We start from the raw sequence: 17,553 nt of genomic DNA on the forward strand, positions 1-17,553 counted from the left end.
TTAGACACGTTGAGTTAGAGGAGCTAATTTCATCTAGGTTGAAACTGTAAGCAAGTAATTAGCAATATAGATCTCTAACTCTGAAAAGAGTCTGAGATTAGAGATACATCCATTTTGGAGTCATTTTAATGGTGTCAAATACTCCATCTACAGTTCTTTCGAGCAGATATATACTCTCAGTGCATCCTGGACTTAACTTTTGTATATCTTCTCACACTTGCAGTAGCTTGTTCAGTGCTGGTCTTCCCCACACTCAGCTATAAGTTCCATAAAGACAATATTGCTCTTTTCTTAGGAAAGACCCACTAGACTTCCAACAGTGTAGGGACTCTGGGAACAGAGTAATCAGGAAAGGCAGACCTCAAGTTGTTGAATGGAGAAATGCCCCTTTTCTCCAATGGCAGTGATGGCAACCACACTAGAAAAATTTCTGTTTCACAGTGGCCCAGCCCTCTTCCACCAAAGCAATGAACAAATTATTTTAAAGCATTTAGTTGGCTTGTAGACAGTTGTAATTAAAATTTGTGGTTCTCATTCGAGTAGCTTCTCTCTCTGTTATACAACTGCAACATGCACTTCTACTAAATATCTACCTCAATCTACCCTAATATGAAACAGATTATCCCACTATCTCAGGTATGTTATGGATGTAAATTTGCCACTTTTGAAAGTGCTTTAAAGCTTTGAGATACAATCTGATGTGCAGAATCCAAGAAGGCTTAGACTTTGAAAGTATCCACCCATAGAGGTCTGCTGAGATCTTCTCCCTCCATTTCTTACTTAAAAAGATTTATATCTTGTCAAGGTCATTAAAATTCGTTCTGAAATTCGAGTTGCAGACTATTTGATTGTGTTATATGGATACAGCTCAAAGAACTTCCCCAGAAGTTCTCCAGGGGACAACAGTCTTTATGATTAATACATCTGCTATTTACAGATAATATAGTAACACTGTGACCTTACTTTTTTTTACAAACTTAAAAAAAATTAATTAATGTATTTATTTTTGGCTACATTGGGTATTCGTTGCTGCACACGGGCTCTCTCTAGCTGCGGCGGGCGGGGGCCACCCCTTGTCACAGCACGTGGGCTTGTCATTGCAGTGGCTTCTCTTGTTGCAGAACACGGGCTCCAGGCGTGCGGGCTTCAGTAGTTGTGGCTCGAGGGCTCAGTAGTTGTGGCACGTGGGCTCAGCAGCCGTGGCACAGGGGCTCAGTTGCTCTGTGGCATGTGGGACCCTCCCAGACCAGGGCTCGAACCCGTGTCCCCTGCATTGGCAGGCGGACTCCCAACCACTGCGCCACTAGGGAAGTCCCGACCTTATTTTTAAATTATTTAATTTGATGAAAACATATCAACATTATCTCCCTTTATTAATGATTCTACTCCTTGACTTCAGTGAAATTCACTGAAACATGTGCTTGAAGCATACAGGCACTTAACAAATATTTCCTAAAATGAACTGAGAAGTACTGTGTTACATCATTCCCCATTAATGGGAGATAAAGTAATACGGAGCCTGCCTTTAAGCAAAAATCCAAGATTCCTACCATTAACAGTAATGCAGTGCTGATCTACTTCTCATTCTGTTTTACTTTTTGTGAAGTATACTATATTGTGAAACCTAAAAATCAATGTTGAAAAACTAAATTATATGCCTACATTATATAAATTATTATATGCCTATTTATATAAATTATGTAATTGTTCATACAGTGGGTTATTACAGAATATTACGAATTCATTATTTACAATAAACTTCTTTTCCAAAGAGTTATATAAAACACACATGGAATTACTCCATCTTTAGTTTTTCCCCCCACAGTATAAATCATTTTTCTCTGCCTAAAATGTAACTATCTCTCTAGCAGGTTAATCCCAGGAGGTTTAGCAACTGCAATTACTGCATTTAAATATTCCGCATATCTGTCAAGACTTAAAAGAATTCGGTGGTGTCAGTTTAAATATAAATATATATAATTCTAGTTAGTCATCACTTAAGGCAGTTTTGAAAACCACGTTACTTACTGCTGCAAATTTCAATGTTATATTGTGTATGTTGTGCAGTTTGCTATATTGCAACTCCCCCTATTGATTTATTGGTTAAGAAAATGTCCATACTGATTCTGCCAGGCATAAGTGTTCTCTTTATACAGAAAATACATAGTTTCTCACCGAGGTAAACTTGTCAGGCTCATTTCATCTAATCGTTGAAGAGAAAAGAACACCAGAAAAATCACTTTGTGCTTTACATAGTGCTCAGAGTGAGGTGGGAAATCTCATATAAATACAGTATTTCAAGAAAATGCTAGCAAAACATATTACAAGCTTTTCATTTGTTTCCTCTGCTTCTAAAGGAAAGCTTTATATTTACCAGTGACCATACTAAAGGTCAATAGCTTTCATTCTTCTTTTGCCTTTTAATGTAAGTGCAGATTTTGTGCATTTTGTAATTTCATCTTATACACAGCTTCAATGACCCTGCAATGAAAATCAAGCATTTTGATGGTATAGTAACTACAGCTACATAATTTTACACTGGGATGGGTTATAGGCTTGCTATATTTACCTTTAAGTTACATTTGTTCATGTGTCTGTATTTATTTATCCTACTTGAATAGCCCTTAGGTGAAGATAAAAGTGTAATTATTTTTACAACAATGAAAGATTCAGGGTGCCAGAACCTAATATCCTAGTGCCCAGCAACCAGTGAATAACACTTCAAGGCTTTTAATCTCCATGACAACCTACCTTGCATTCTTCAATAAAATACCACTTTGCATGCATACAGACATATTCTTTATGCACACAGTCTACTTGTTAATAAATATCACCTGCATAAACACCAAAAAAAAAACCCTTCCATTTAAATAACTCTGAGTTCTCCCTATAAAACTAATTAATTGAACTGAGAAAGAACTTAATTTATATCTTTACATCTATAGCACACCCACACAATAAGCCACTAAAAGATTTTCTGAAATAGATGTTGAAACTGATACCTTCTTCGATGTGAAATGCTACAGAGACACTACCCCCAGAAGCCTCTTGGGTGTTGTATCAGTAATACTCTCTTGTCGTGAGTAGGTAATTTCACTTTAGAGCTAGCTGTTGCTGATGTTCTAGCATGGGGAGAAATATGCTTCTATAGACTTAGGATTTTCTGTTTATTCTCTCAACTGTTAAAGACAACTCTTTAAATTTTAGGGTAAGACTGACAGGTTTGTTGATTGCTCTGGTTCTTTTTTTTTTTTCTTTAATTGTTTTGGTTCTTGATGTCTCCTTTAGGGCACAGTTTTTGTTCACTTTGCTCCCTATTAGTTTTTTACAATCAAGAATAGATCAGGAAGAAGTGGAAGAGAAAACTTGAAACTTTCAAGGGGTGATTTCCTCTGCCCACATTACTTAAAGGTGTCAGGGTGAAAGATAAAGTAGTATCTAAAATGAGAGTCTCTGTTGATTTGGTTTATCCACATCTCATTTTTCAACAGAAACAGAACTGGTTTATTGCATAAAACCTTACTTTTTTAAAAAAATTAGAATTCTAAGGAGGCTTCTGCAAAGATCTTTGAAATTAGAGAAACTGATACTCACAATGTGCAGGCCATTGAAAGTTCTGACCAAGATAGATCACAATTTTTTTTGTTTGTTTTTTTGCTGTACGTGGGCCTCTCACTGTTGTGGCCTCTCCCGTTGCGGAGCACAGGCTCCGGACGCGCAGGCTCAGAGGCCATGGCTCACGGGCCCAGCCGCTCCGCGGCATGTGGGATCTTCCCAGACCGGGGCACGAACCCGTGTCCCCTGCACTGGCAGGCGGACTCCCAACCACTGCGCCACCAGGGAAGCCTGATAGATCATAATTTACTTTTTAGATGATGCTCTGCTTTCTTATGAAAATTATTTCTCCTTTCATGTCTCTTTCCTTTTTTAAATGGTTTCTTTACTCTCTTGCTTACTTAGCAGACTAAGGTGCTGTTAATTACTGTACAGATCATATAAAACTCTTAGTATATTCAGAAAAAATATTTTGAATATAATAACCCCTATCTAAAGAAAGCACTTTAAAAGATACTGTAGTCTCAGCTTCTCTAAACTAAAATGATGTGGAAGCAAAGTCTAACCATGACTCCTCCTGTCTAGATAATTTCAAATAGGTTATGCTCATCACGTCCATGAACCACTCATTTTGCCTTTACCTGCACAGGATGACATGTCTATTTTGCTGTCTTTTCTACCACAATGGCAGTATCTTCAGTATCCTGAAGGCTCACTCTACTCATTATCTCACTAAACAGCCAGTGCAGAATCACAAAAGCAGTTATGCAAATACTCTAACAAACTCTAACAACCATTTTATTAAAATAAATCAATTCATTGTTTTCTTTGGATTTTACAAAACAACTAATTTCTGTAATATTTCTTGTTTTACAGTATAACTGGATTGTTTTTCCTGAATTGACTGATGATTTTGGCATATAAAAAGACTTTCAAGTGTAGTAATTATTATATGATAATGGCAGACAACCAGGCCACCTGTTTTTTCAGGGTTCTGAGAGCTTAGGCAAATAGGCACACTTTATAAAATATCATGAATCTAGTATTGTTGGGATTTGGGTAGGTCTCTAAGAATGGTGGCTTTTTTGTTTACGTGACAGCACCTTCAACTGGTCTTTGACCTCCTTGAGAGTCAGCACTATGTGTCTAAATTCAAAACAGTGTCTACCACGTGAAAATATACATCACAAATGTCTGTTTAATCTAACCATATTAAATTCCAAGTGAAATCATTTTCAAGCACAACATTCTCATCATTAGGTTCTGGCACATTTCTTGCTTGGTATTGAGTTAGAAGTCTGCATTTAGAATTAAAATTGGTCCACTTAAGCAATTTCCAATCGCTTTGATTAGTGCATTAAAGCTGAGTATCAACATTTCTATTTTTGTGTCTTTAAATATTGCTATGAATAGTAATAATGCATCCTCAGCAATAGTCTCTCTTTCCCTGACACTACCGTGGTGAGAAAAGCACTACATGGTAAGACCCAGTAACTCTGAGTGAGAAGAAAATACCAGTTCTCTCACTATTTTTAAGTGAATGTAATTCTTACAAAAATATGTCCACCAAAAAAAGGTTTTATAGGCACAAAAGCCTGAAAGAAACTACGAAAATACCATGTGATTTACCTTCTGCCTTCAGGAAAAATAAAACCAAAACCAAAAACCCAGCATTCTATTATCTGAAAAGTCGTCAAAGAAGGAGGCTATAGGTAATTAATTTCATCACACATTCTAGTGATTTGAAACACTAATATGTAACTCAAATTGCAAATAAAGCTAAAACATAAACTTACCTTTCCTGGTTTAACCCTCACTAAAACTAGTAAGATTTCTTAGGTAAGGAACAAAATAATTCTCAGGTCTCTTTGTGGCTTTGTTTATAGTGAGCCAAAGAATTGAGAGCTGCAATTGCTCTTCTCATGCCAGAATTTGCTACCAAATCAGCCAGCATTTTAATGTTTTCATTTCCAGTGAGCCATTCACCAAGGTCACTTGAGATTGAGTTTTACCAAAATGAGTGATGTATAAAGGCAGCCCTGCCCCAACTCTTGAGTCTCTATGGACTTTCTAGTTGTTGTTTATAGAACCAACTGACTACCCTTTCAGCTCATATGGAGATGCTGGTTGCCTGTACTGGTAAGTAGACTCTCTAAAGCTAAAGCCCTGATTTTTTTTTTTTTTTTTTTAATATTTTGGCCAAGCTGCTCAGCATGCTGGGATCTCAGTTCCTCGACCAGGGATCAAACCCGCGTCCCCTGCAGTGGAAGTGCGGAGTCTCAATCATTGGACCACCAGGGAAGTCCCAGGCCCTGGTTTTTAATGTTGCCAATTTTCATGATGTAAATGTGCCCACTACAGGCAGATTTCAAGCTACCAGCATGAGATCACTGAACAGGAAGTTGAGAAGAGATGCACATAATCTGTTCCTTTGATCCAGGAAAAGCAGTTCAGCACATCACAACTGGTTGCTGAGTATGTTTTAGGGATTTTTTTGGTCTGATTATAAAGATAATTGACACACAACATTGTAAAGCAATTATACTCCGATAAAAAAAAAAAAAGAAAACAGAAGCTGCTGGAAAGGCCTATTTGCTTACAGAAATTTCCAGAGAGAAAAAAGTGAGGCCTTTGTTTGCTATTCTTTTCAAATACAGGCATCATTCATCATTCAAACTCGGGATCAAATAGATACAAATATATTTTCAGATAAACCACCTCCTCTCCAAACTCTTGTTACTGGTACTATTAGAAAATCAGGAGTCAAACAGATTGGTATAACACAATATCTCTCACTGCTCAACCTTGCTATTTAATCTCAGAAATTTAAACAATTCAGATAATGAAAAAAATAATTTAAAAATTAAAAAATAAAGATAATTGGCATGCTAAATTGGAAATGATTAATAGTAAAAAGAAATGGAGGAAATAGCCTAGAATTCTAAAAGCCAGAGATACTAATTAGTATGGTATGTGGTACCAGTGCCTACTACAAGTAACCCTTATGTGGAATTCTAGAATATCTGGGTTTATTTCAGTATACCTTTCTGGAAACCATAGAAATTTCAGTATATGTTCAAACTGGAGTCATTCCTAATGGGAACATCAGAAAAAGAAGGATTTGGAACTCAAAAGGAAAATTAAACATATTGGCTAAGAATTAGTACATGATTTAGCAATGAATTCTTAGCTAGCTAAAGCTGGAAGAAAATAAACTCAGAAATTAGAACTGTATTCCTGCATCTGTTAGCTCAAGGGAACTGAGGGTGAAGGAAGAGCTGAAGGCATGTGCTTTGGCAAGATATCATTAAGCCAACCATCAGATAACCTTGTATATTGAGGAAGAGGTTTAAAAAATAATCAGCTAAGCTGAATTAATTAAATAATAATGGCCCAAAGATTTTTCCATCTCAAACATCCAAATAGCTATGGATCTCTTTTGGTGTCAACCAAAAACATGACCCTAGAAGTGGGAGTTGACAGTTCTGAGTCATAATATCACAAAGGCATTAAGCACCGAAAAATTTAATGCTTCTTATTATGCATATTATCTGCAACATAGTACTAATTTACACGTATTTTGTAAAAGAACGTAGAAGGAAGGTGATCTCGAAGAGCAAGAGTGGTAATAAAAACATTATTACAAATTCAAGATATGTAAAATGAAATTGATTTCCTTATTTATGGTACTTTTTAAAAATATTTTTTAAAATGAAATTCAGAAACATTTACAGATGATTCTATGGCATAACCTATAATTAAGTTTCACTATGGAGATTTTCAAAAACTTAATTTTTATCGTTGAACATTGCTTTTACATATTTGCCTTAAAATATACTCTTTCTTTCTCATATGCTTTTATTAGTGAAATGATTCATTGATTATAGAGTATCTCTCTAGATTTATATAGGTTGATCCTGGCCCATTTTTATAAATAAACAGTATTATTGAAGTATAACATGCATAGAGAAGAGTATACAAATCACAAGTGTCAGTTCCATGATTTACCACAAAGTAAACATCCATATGAACGGCATCCAGATCAAGAAATGAGAAGTTTATTCAGCATTTCAGAAGTCCCCTTGTGCCCTCATCCAGCCCTATTCCCACCCTCTTCCCAAAAAATAATCACCATACTGACAACAAACATTATTTTTTCATGTGACTGGCTTTTCATTCAGTATTTTTTGTGAGGGACATCCATATTGTTGTACATAGAAATTTTTCATTTTCATTGCTGTGTAGTATTCCATTGAATACTATTTCTATCACTGTTTTTAACCAACATATGTTTTATGCTTATAGGTTGCCTGGTATGTATTTTTTCCATCCTTTCCTTGCAATTTATTTCTGTCTTTTTCTAAAGGCTTATCTCTTATAGACAGTATATAATAGGATGTTGCTTTTTTTAACCAGTCTGACAATCTTGGCTTTTTAATTGGAGTATTTAGCCCAGTAATGATATTTAATGCTAGACCTGAATCCAACAATATTTAGTATAATTATTCATATGCTTGAACTTAGATGTATCATTCTGCTATTTGTTTTCCAGATATAACTCTATTTCTAGGAATATGCATCTTTAACTCACCACATCCTATTTAGAGTCAATATTATACTATTTCATGTAAAATATGGGAATCTTGCAACAGTATATTTCCATTTGCCCTCTTATCCTTTGTGCCAAAGTTGTCATAAAAGGCAATAATACAGAAAGCAATATTATAATTTTTGCTTTTAATGTTTTTTAAAATTTTTATTTATTTTTATTATTATTTTATTTTATTTTTTTGCAGTACGCGGGCCTCTCACTGTTGTGGCCTCTCCCGTTGTGGAGCACAGGCTCCAGACGCACAGGCTCAGAGGCCATGGCTCACGGGCCCAGCCGCTCTGCAGCATGTGGGATCTTCCTGGACCGGGGCACAAACCCATGTCCCCTGCATCGGCAGGCAGACTCTCAACTACTGAGCCACTAGTAAAGCCCTTAATGTCTTTTTTAAAAAAGAAAATACATGTAGCCTTTTATATATAGTCAAATATTTATCATTTCTAATGCTCTTCATCTGTTCCTGAACATACAAGTTACAATTGTGTCATTTCCCTTCAAGCTAAAGAACTTCCTTTAGCAGTTCTTATAATGCAGTCTTATGGTAGCAAATTCTCTGTTTTTGTTTATCTTCAAATGTCTTTATTTCACCTTCATTTTTGGTGGATAGTTTCTCTAGATTTAGAATTCTTGGCTGAGCCTTTTTCTTTTTCTTATTTCAGTGCTTTTAAGATGTTATTCTATTGTCAGCTGACCTCAGTTGTTACAGATAAGAAGGTAATGAAGTAAGAATGCTTATTGTTGTAAAACATGCTTAATGTTGTTTCCCTGAATATAATATATTGTTTTTCTCTGGCTACCTTCAAGATTTTCTCTTAATCTTTGGAGTTCATCAGTTTAACTATGATGTGCCTTGGTATGGTTTTCTTTGTAATAATTCTTTATGGGGCTTGTTGTTTCTTGGATCTGCATGTTCATGTTCATGTTTGTTTTTTTTTAATTTTGTAAGTTTCAACCATTAAGTCTCTAAAGTGTTTCTTTGTTAGTGTTTTTTCTGATTCATTTTCAATTCTCACCTTCTGGGACTTCAATTCCACGTATACTAGACCTCTTGATTCTGTCCCACTCTCTCCGAGACTCTATTCATTTTCCTTTAATATTTTGTTTTCCCCTAATTGTTTCCAAATTAATAACTTCTATTGCTCTATCTTCAAGTTTACTTACTGTTTTTTTTTCTGCTATCTCTAATATGTTGTTAATCTTATCCAGTGAATTTTTTATTTTAGTTAATGTATTTTTCAGTTCTATAATTTTTAATTTAGTTTTTTTTTTTTTGGTTTCTAACTCTCTGCTAAAATTTCCCATTGTTAATTCATTATATTTTCCTTTAAATTTGTATTTATTTATAATAGCAATTTAAAAATCTTTATTTTTTAAGTATCTGAATCATTTGGGGACTAGATTTTAATAAGTGCTTTTTGTCCTAACCATGGATCACATTTTCCTATATCTTTGCGTATATTGTGTTTTCTATTGTATACTGGACATTATGACAGCCATGTTGTAAAGACTCTGGATTCAGTTATATTCCTCTGAAGAGTATTAATTTTGTTCTGACAGGTAGTTAACTTGGCTAGACTTAAAACCCAAACTGTATTTCCCTTATATGGGCAGCAACTAGAATCTCTTCCCAAGTCTTTTATCTTCCAGCTGCTGCTTTTTCACCAGGCTTACCAGGGTCTCTCGGAGGCAGGTACAGTTTAGTGGTCAAACAAGAGTTTGGGTGAAATTTATACACAGATTATGAGATTCATTTTCTCTGTAGCTCCCTCTCTTCCAGGATGTTCCCCCTGAATTTTCCAGCCTAGAACTCTGTTCTTTTTTATCCCAAGCCAGTAACTTTCTGTTACCCAGAACCTGGTGCAGATTGGGATGTACTCTCAGGCAAAAAGGTGCATACTTACAAATCTCACTGATTGCAGTTCTATCTTTCAAGGATAGATGCCCTCTAGTATCTGAGTGCTTTGTTGTTCCCCAGTGCTTTCAAACAGTTAGGGGTTTTATTATATTATGTATATAGTATAATTGTTATCTGCAAGAAGGTTATTCTGGCTGAGTTACTCTGCCATTTCTAAAAGCCTACATCTAATATATTTTCTTACATTCTGTTTTTTTCAGTTAATGTATAATTTGTCTTGTTGCAAGGCTATTTACGGTGTGATGTGCTTATATTCTCTGATAGGTATATTCATCATATCTGTTGGTTATTTGAATTCAGAGCCTTTAATGTGATCTTCACGTAAGAAATGTGAAGCTCTCAAGTCATAACATTTTTCTCTGAAGTCAGCTCAGTCTGTAAAACCTGGTAAAGCATTATTAGAAGGTAAAAAAATCACTCATTTTATGTTATAAAGCCAAATTGAGTCTTTCAATGAATTCAACTTTTAGCAATATACTTTTTTGATTTAAAAAAATTTATTAAGGTACAGTTGATTTACAATGTTATATTAGATGTACAACATTGTGATTCAAAATTTTTATAGGTTATACTCCATTTAAACTTATTATAAAATATTGGCTATATTCCACATGCTGTACAATATATCCTTGTTGCTTATTTATTTTATACATAATTACTTTGTATCTGCTAATCCCCTACCCCTACCTTGCCCCTCCCCCATTCCCTCTCCCCAATGGTAACCACTAGTTCTCTTATCTATTAGTCTGTTTCTGTTTTGTTATATATAGTCTTTTGTTTTATTTTTTAGATTCCACACATAAGTGATAACCTACAGTTTTTGTCTTTCTCTGTCTGACTTATTTCACTAAGCATAATACCCTCTAAGTTCATCCATGTTTTTGCAGATGGCACAATTTCATTCTTTTTTATAGCTGAGTAGTATTCCATTGTATGTATAAACTACACCTTCTTTATCCATTCATCTGTTGATGGACACTTGGGTTGCTTCCATATCTTGGCTATTGTAAATAATGCTGCTATGAACATTGGGGTGCATGTATCTTTTCAAATTAGTGTTTTCATTTTCATCAGATATATACCCAGGAGTGGAATTGCTGGGTCATTTGTTAGTTCTGTTTTTGGTTTTTTTGAGGAATCTCCACACTGTTTTCTGCAGGGACTGCACCAATTTACATTCCCACCATCAGTGTATGAGGGTTCCCTTTTCTCCACATCCTCACCAACTCTTGTTATTTGTGGTGTTTTTGATGATAACCATTCTGACAGGTATGAGGTGATATCGTTGTGGTTTTGATTTGCATTTCTCTGATTATTAGCAATGTTGAGCATCTTTTCATGTGCCTGTTGGACATTTGGGTTTTTTTGTTTCGTTCTAAGTAATTAATTTATTTTTTATTATTTATTTGGCAGTGTCAGGTCTTAGTTGCAGCACACGGGATCTTCATTGCGGCACGTGGGATCTTTCATTGCAGCATGCAGGCTCTTCATTGCAGCATACAGGCCTCTCTCCAGTTGTGGTGTGTAGGCTTAGTTGCCCCACAGCATGTGGGATCTTAGTTGTCTGACCAGGAATTGAACCTGCTTCCCTTAAATTGGAAGGTGGATTCTTAACCACTGGACAACCAGGGAAGTCCCCTGTTGGGCACTTGTGTGTCTTGTTTGTCTATTCAGGTCTTCTTTCCATTTTTTAATCAGGTTATTTGTTTTTTTGATATTGAATTATATGAGCTGTTTATGTCTTTTGAATATTAACCCATTATGAGTTGTATCATTTGCAAATGTTCTCCCCCTTTTGGTAGGTTGTCTTTTTATTTTGTTGATGGTTTCCTTTGCTGTGCAATGCTTTGAAGTTTAATTAGGTCCCATTTGTTTATTTTTGTTTCTGTTTCCTTTGCCTTAGGAAATAGATCCAAAATAATATTCCTAAGATTTATGTGATAGAGTGTTCTGCCTGTTTTTTTCTAGGAGTTTTATGGTTTCAGGTCTTACATTTAGGTCTTTAATCCATTTTGAGTTTATTTTTCTAAGGTGTGAGATAATGTTCTAATCTCATTATTTTACATGTAGCCATCCAGTTTTTCCAGCACCTCTTGCTGAAGAGACTGTCTTTTCTCCATTGTATGTTCTTGCCTCCTTTGTTGTAGATTAATTAACCATAAGTGCATAAGTTTATTTCTGGACTAGGCTCTCTATTCTGTTCCACTGATGTATGTGTCTGTTTTTGTGCCAATACCATACTGTTTTGATGACTCTAGCTTTGTAGTATAGTCTGAAGTCAGGGTGCATGATACCTCCGGCTCTGTTTTTTCTTTTTCTCAAGATCATTTTGGCTATTTGGGGTCTTAAATGTTTCCATACAAAGTAATATAATTTAATTATTTAATTCATTAAATAATAGTATGTTTATAGTCACAATCAGTAACTAAACCATTTCCTTGTTTTTCTCATTAAAATTTTTTTCATTCCTCTGATTTTAAAAAATTGGTTTTTGTTCTTCTACTCCATAAATTTATGGAGAAGTGTTGTGTTTTTTTGCTTTACTTTTACAGTCCTCAGCCAGTTTTTGGCTTAAAAACATTCAGTAGTGTTTTATAGTTTTTGTGGGAACAAGTTCACCTTTCCACAGATCACACTGAAGTTTGTTCAAGGAAGATTTAGCTAAAGTTTATTCATTCAGTTATTCATCAAATGTTTATTATATTTAAGGCACTGTGTGAGGCACAAGGGATACTAGAATAAATAAGACACTGTCCAGATCCTCCAAAGGCTCATAGTCTATTAGGAAAGATAGAGAAGTAATTTAAAATAGCAACAAATTAAAATGAGTGCTACTGGTGATAAATATAAGAAGAAATTATAAATTCACAGGAAGGATTTAATTAGGCTTTGAGTGATCTAGAAAGTCTACTTAAGGATCAACAATAGTACATGAGTTTGAAAGATGACTGTGCTTGCCAGAAGCAAGAACTCAAGGAAAAAACATCACAGATCCAGGGCACTGCAAGTACTTTATCATAACAGAACACAGTAAGGAAGTGCAGAATAGCAGAAAATGAGACTAGAAGAGTAGATGGGGCCAAAAAAAGAAAATAATGCCCTTGTGAATTATACTTGATATACAAGTATTATATCTGAGTTTTATTCTGTGGATTATGGGAAGTCAGTGCAAAATTTTAAGCAGGAGTAATGATCATATCTGAGTTTTTGAAATATCATTCTGGTTGCAGAGAGGAGAAGGATTATGTCAGAGGTTGGCAAACTTTATCTATAGAGGACCAGATCATAAATATTTTGGGCTTTGTGGGCCAGGCAGTCTCTGTCACAACTACTCAGCTGTGCTGCTGTAGCATAAAAACAACAGTAAACAACAGGTAAATAAACAAGGATAGCTGTGTTCCAATAAAATATTTTTTTAAAAAACGGGTAACAGACTGGATTTGGCCCATGAGCTATATAGTTTGCCAATCCCTGAATTAGATGATTTGTCCCAAAGCAACAAGATCAGTTAGGAAGTGATTGCAGTAATCCAAAGAGTGATAATGAGAGCTTGAACTGAAGCAGTGGATATGAAATTGCAGAGAAGGACATGATTCCAGAAACATTAAGAAGGTAGAAATGTCAGGACTTGATAACAAATTGGATGTTGTGGCTGAGGGGACAGAAGTCGGGGAGGACTCCAGAGTTTATAGTTTTAGTGATTGGAAAGATCATGTTGCCACCAATAAAAATGGAAAAAATAAAAGGTCAGGAGATTCAGTGATGCAAAGATTTCACCAGGTCATGAGTTATAGTTTTTTTTAATTGTTGCAATACAATAAGTATTTTTAATCACAAAATGTGTAATAAACATGGTTAATATAAAATTATATTTTTTCCACTTAATCTGTAGACTATTCTGTTCTAGGAAATTAAGTCTGCTCACTTAAGCTGTAAATGAACTCTCTCACCAGTCCTGTATGACTTAGGTTCCCTTGATAAACAGAAAACTTTAGACTCTCTTGGCCTAACTTTTTCTTTTCATACTGTTTGAGATAAAGAATACTTCTAGCAGTTTCAGATCTACTAAAAACGTGTGAAAACACTTTCTCCTACACCTTGTAGGCCCTGTTTACACAAAATGCTGAATTGATGGACCATAAATCTCACCCAGTTGGCAATTCCCAAGTTCCTATATAACACACTTGATCTCTATTGCTTTAGTATGAATGAGTATCAGATCATGTGAGAGGAGAATATGTGTGGTGTAAAAACTCAGAGGATACGGGCTTCCCTGGTGGCACAATGGGTAAGCATCCTCCTGCCAATGCAGGGAACATGGGTTTGATCCCTGGTCCAGGAAGATCCCACATGCTGCAGAGCAACTAAGCCTGTGCGCCACAACTACTGAGCCTGTCTTCTTGAGCCTGTGCGCCACAACTACTGAAGCCCATGTACCCTAGAGCTCGCACACTGCAGCTACTGAGCCGATGTGCTGCAACTACTGAAGCCTGCGTACCTAGAACCCATGCTCTGCAACAAGAGAAGCCACCGCAATGAGAAGATCACGCACCGCAACGAAGAGTAGCCCCGGCTCACCGCAACTAGAGAAAGCCCACGCGCAGCAATGAAGACCCAATGCAGCCAAAAAAAGAAATAAATTTTTTTTTTAAAAATTGAAAATAGTACACTTGGTATTAAGAGGGATATGAAAATAAAGTAATAATAGTGTTTTAAAAAATAAATAAAAACACAGAGGATAAAACTCAGAAAGAAATAAAGCTCTGGAAAATAAATCATTATCCTATGTATCCTACTTACAGTGATTGTAATTTATAGAAGTCAGTTGTCAGTAACTATAAAGCCAGCTGGTATTATGTCCATCCTCATTTCTTCTCTTGCTTTTCTTTTTTCTGTTCTCTGTTAGTTCCTTTCTTATTTCTCTTTTGCCATACCTTTCTTCTCCTTTTCAAGTTTCACTCTCTCTCTTTTCATCTTCTCATCATCTTCCTTATTTCTAGTCCTATTTTTAGCTCCCTTTCTTCATCTAGTCAAACACATGTTTTTCTGAGGAACTATCACAACTTTTTTTAAAGTTAACCTTCATTAACTAAGCATTCCTTTTAAACTGGAGAGAGACGAAGATTGATGGAGAGAATTGTTTTCTGATTTTTTAAACCTAAAGCATGCTATATAATGAGAATATACAAAAGAATACTGCTTTAAGTCATTTTATGAGTAGTATATAAGGGATACATCCAGGGTTGGTGGTGCCTAAAGCTAAATAGTACAAAATTAAGTATGAGAGTAAATAATTACTTTTAACAAAAGCAATCAAAACAGACTGAAAAATTTTTAAAGATTACAAATGCTATATACATCTCAAATACCAGAAAAATAATGTAGTATTTTTGTGAATTAACTATGTGACACACCTCTATGATAATTTCCCACCCCCCCCCATCCTTTGGCTTCATATTCTTCGACTCCTTCTTCAAATGGCAATGAGTTTACAATATTCCCTGTAGAAAGAATAATAGTCCAGCTACAAGTTTGTGCCCTAAAACAGGAGCATGAAATAAGTCCTATCTCATGCAATTCCTATTAATAAAGAACAAAATGAGTAGTACATTTGCAACTGCCTCTGCTCCATTATCAAATACGTTCCTGACAAGAGAAAAACTCCGTTTTGATTGGAGTCTGATTGGAGTGAGAAACAAATCCTATAACTTTTCACATATGATGATTGGAACAATCTTCCTAAGATCAGTTCTAGTCGATACATTTCCAGCATATTTGTCCTCCACTACCCACATATTACTGGTGGAAGCCTTCGATGATAATTCCAAGCAGAGGGGAAACATTGCAGGATTAGAGAAAGGGCACGGAAGGACTCTGAACAGTGCTTACTCATCTAATTAATATTTCAAAGAAAGTTGATAGCAAGAAATTGTACTGTCCTGATGATTTACTGAAAATAGTTTACCAGGAGCAACATGCTACTGAGAATCTACTAAGCTTCTCAAAAAGAAAACCATTTTCATTCTGAGGAAGGTTTTATTTTTTACATTTTTTTCCGTCAACCTTTTCCATTTTAAGAGTTTGTAGAAGAACGGCTTAAGACCACTCAGTGGTTGTTCCTACCCACTCAGTGGCCTGAGCAGTGGGAGCTGCACACCAGTCATCAGTGGGGAACTTCTGAGTAGGCACAGAGGGCACCTGCACACCTTCAGACCACTCTGCCGCTTCAGGTTGGGCAGCAGTGAACTCAGGAGCTAGAGCGGTCCATTCACCCTGAAATTCCTCCTTGGTCACAGCCTTCTCAGCTGCCACCTGCTCTTCCTTTTCAATCTCTTCTGGATCTCTGTAGAAGTAGAGATCAGACATGACCTCCCATGGTTGTTCACAGAAGATGGTGCCATGCATGCGCAGAACTTCCCGGGCAAGCATACACCGCATCAAGCCCACTGAGTGAACTCCCTTGTTGTTGCATGGGATGGCAATGTCCACATAACACAGAGGAGAGTCTGTGTTACACAGAGCAATGGTAGGCAGGTTAACATAAGAGGCCTCTGTGAGAGGCTGGTGGTCACCCCTGGGATCAGTAATCACCAGAAATCTTGGCTCCCGAAAGGCTTCCTGGATATGGTTCGTGAAGGTTCCAGGAGTGAAGCGGCCAGCAATAGGAGTGGCTCCAATGGCAGCAGCAAACTTCAGCGCAGCTCACTCGCCAGTATTCCTGGAGGATATGACACTGACATCAGCTGGGTTTTCAATGGCAACAATGGCATGAGCTGCCAACAGAAGCTTCTCCCAGGTTCTCTTCAGATTTATGATGTAGATGCCACCACTTTTCCTTTTGTAGATGTACTATTCCATTTGAAAGTCAAGGTTGGTGCTACCTAAGTGGGTTTCTGCTGCAAGGAATATGAGGACATCCTCCTCCTTCATTTGCAGGACATCAAGTGCTCCAAACATTGTGAACGTTTCCATTTAAGTTACGATGGGAATCCAGAACAATGCCGTATGGACCCCTGTCTGGGTAGCGGGGAAAGGAACAAGTTTTTGTTTTTAGTGGTGTTCTGATGTCAGCAAGATTTGGGAAAACAGTCTCCAGTAATTCCAGGTTAACAAACTTTGCCTATTTCCCCCCTTTCTTTTGAAAATCCTGCCGACAGGTAACAATTATCAATTAGTGCACACCAAACTCTAAATAACTGAGAAGAGCATTTCTCAGTCTGTGTTCTTTGGAACACTCGTTTCCAGCAATGTTAGTCGTATTATATGAAATGCTGCACACTCTCTCTTCTTTGAGTGTCAAAAGACATATTTGTATGTTAAAGACTCAGTGAATTTTGCATAGATAAACCTATTTAACATTGTTTAACGAAGTTTTTCCCAAATGTGTATGACTGTGGAATCACACACACACACACACACACACACACTTACTTGTGGGGTTAGGGGGGCAGTTAGTGAAACAGCTAAAAGAGTA

At 36.3% G+C, this 17,553-nt stretch overlaps 1 pseudogene; it reads right to left on the reverse strand.

Moving 5' to 3' along the window:
* Window positions 1-16,175: 16,175 nt before the first annotated feature.
* On the reverse strand, window positions 16,176-17,036 carry LOC116749241 (annotated as a pseudogene).
* Between the last annotated feature and the right edge of the window lie 517 nt (window positions 17,037-17,553).

This window comes from Phocoena sinus, chromosome 2, assembly GCF_008692025.1.
Source record: "Phocoena sinus isolate mPhoSin1 chromosome 2, mPhoSin1.pri, whole genome shotgun sequence".
Classification (NCBI taxonomy): domain Eukaryota; kingdom Metazoa; phylum Chordata; class Mammalia; order Artiodactyla; family Phocoenidae; genus Phocoena; species Phocoena sinus.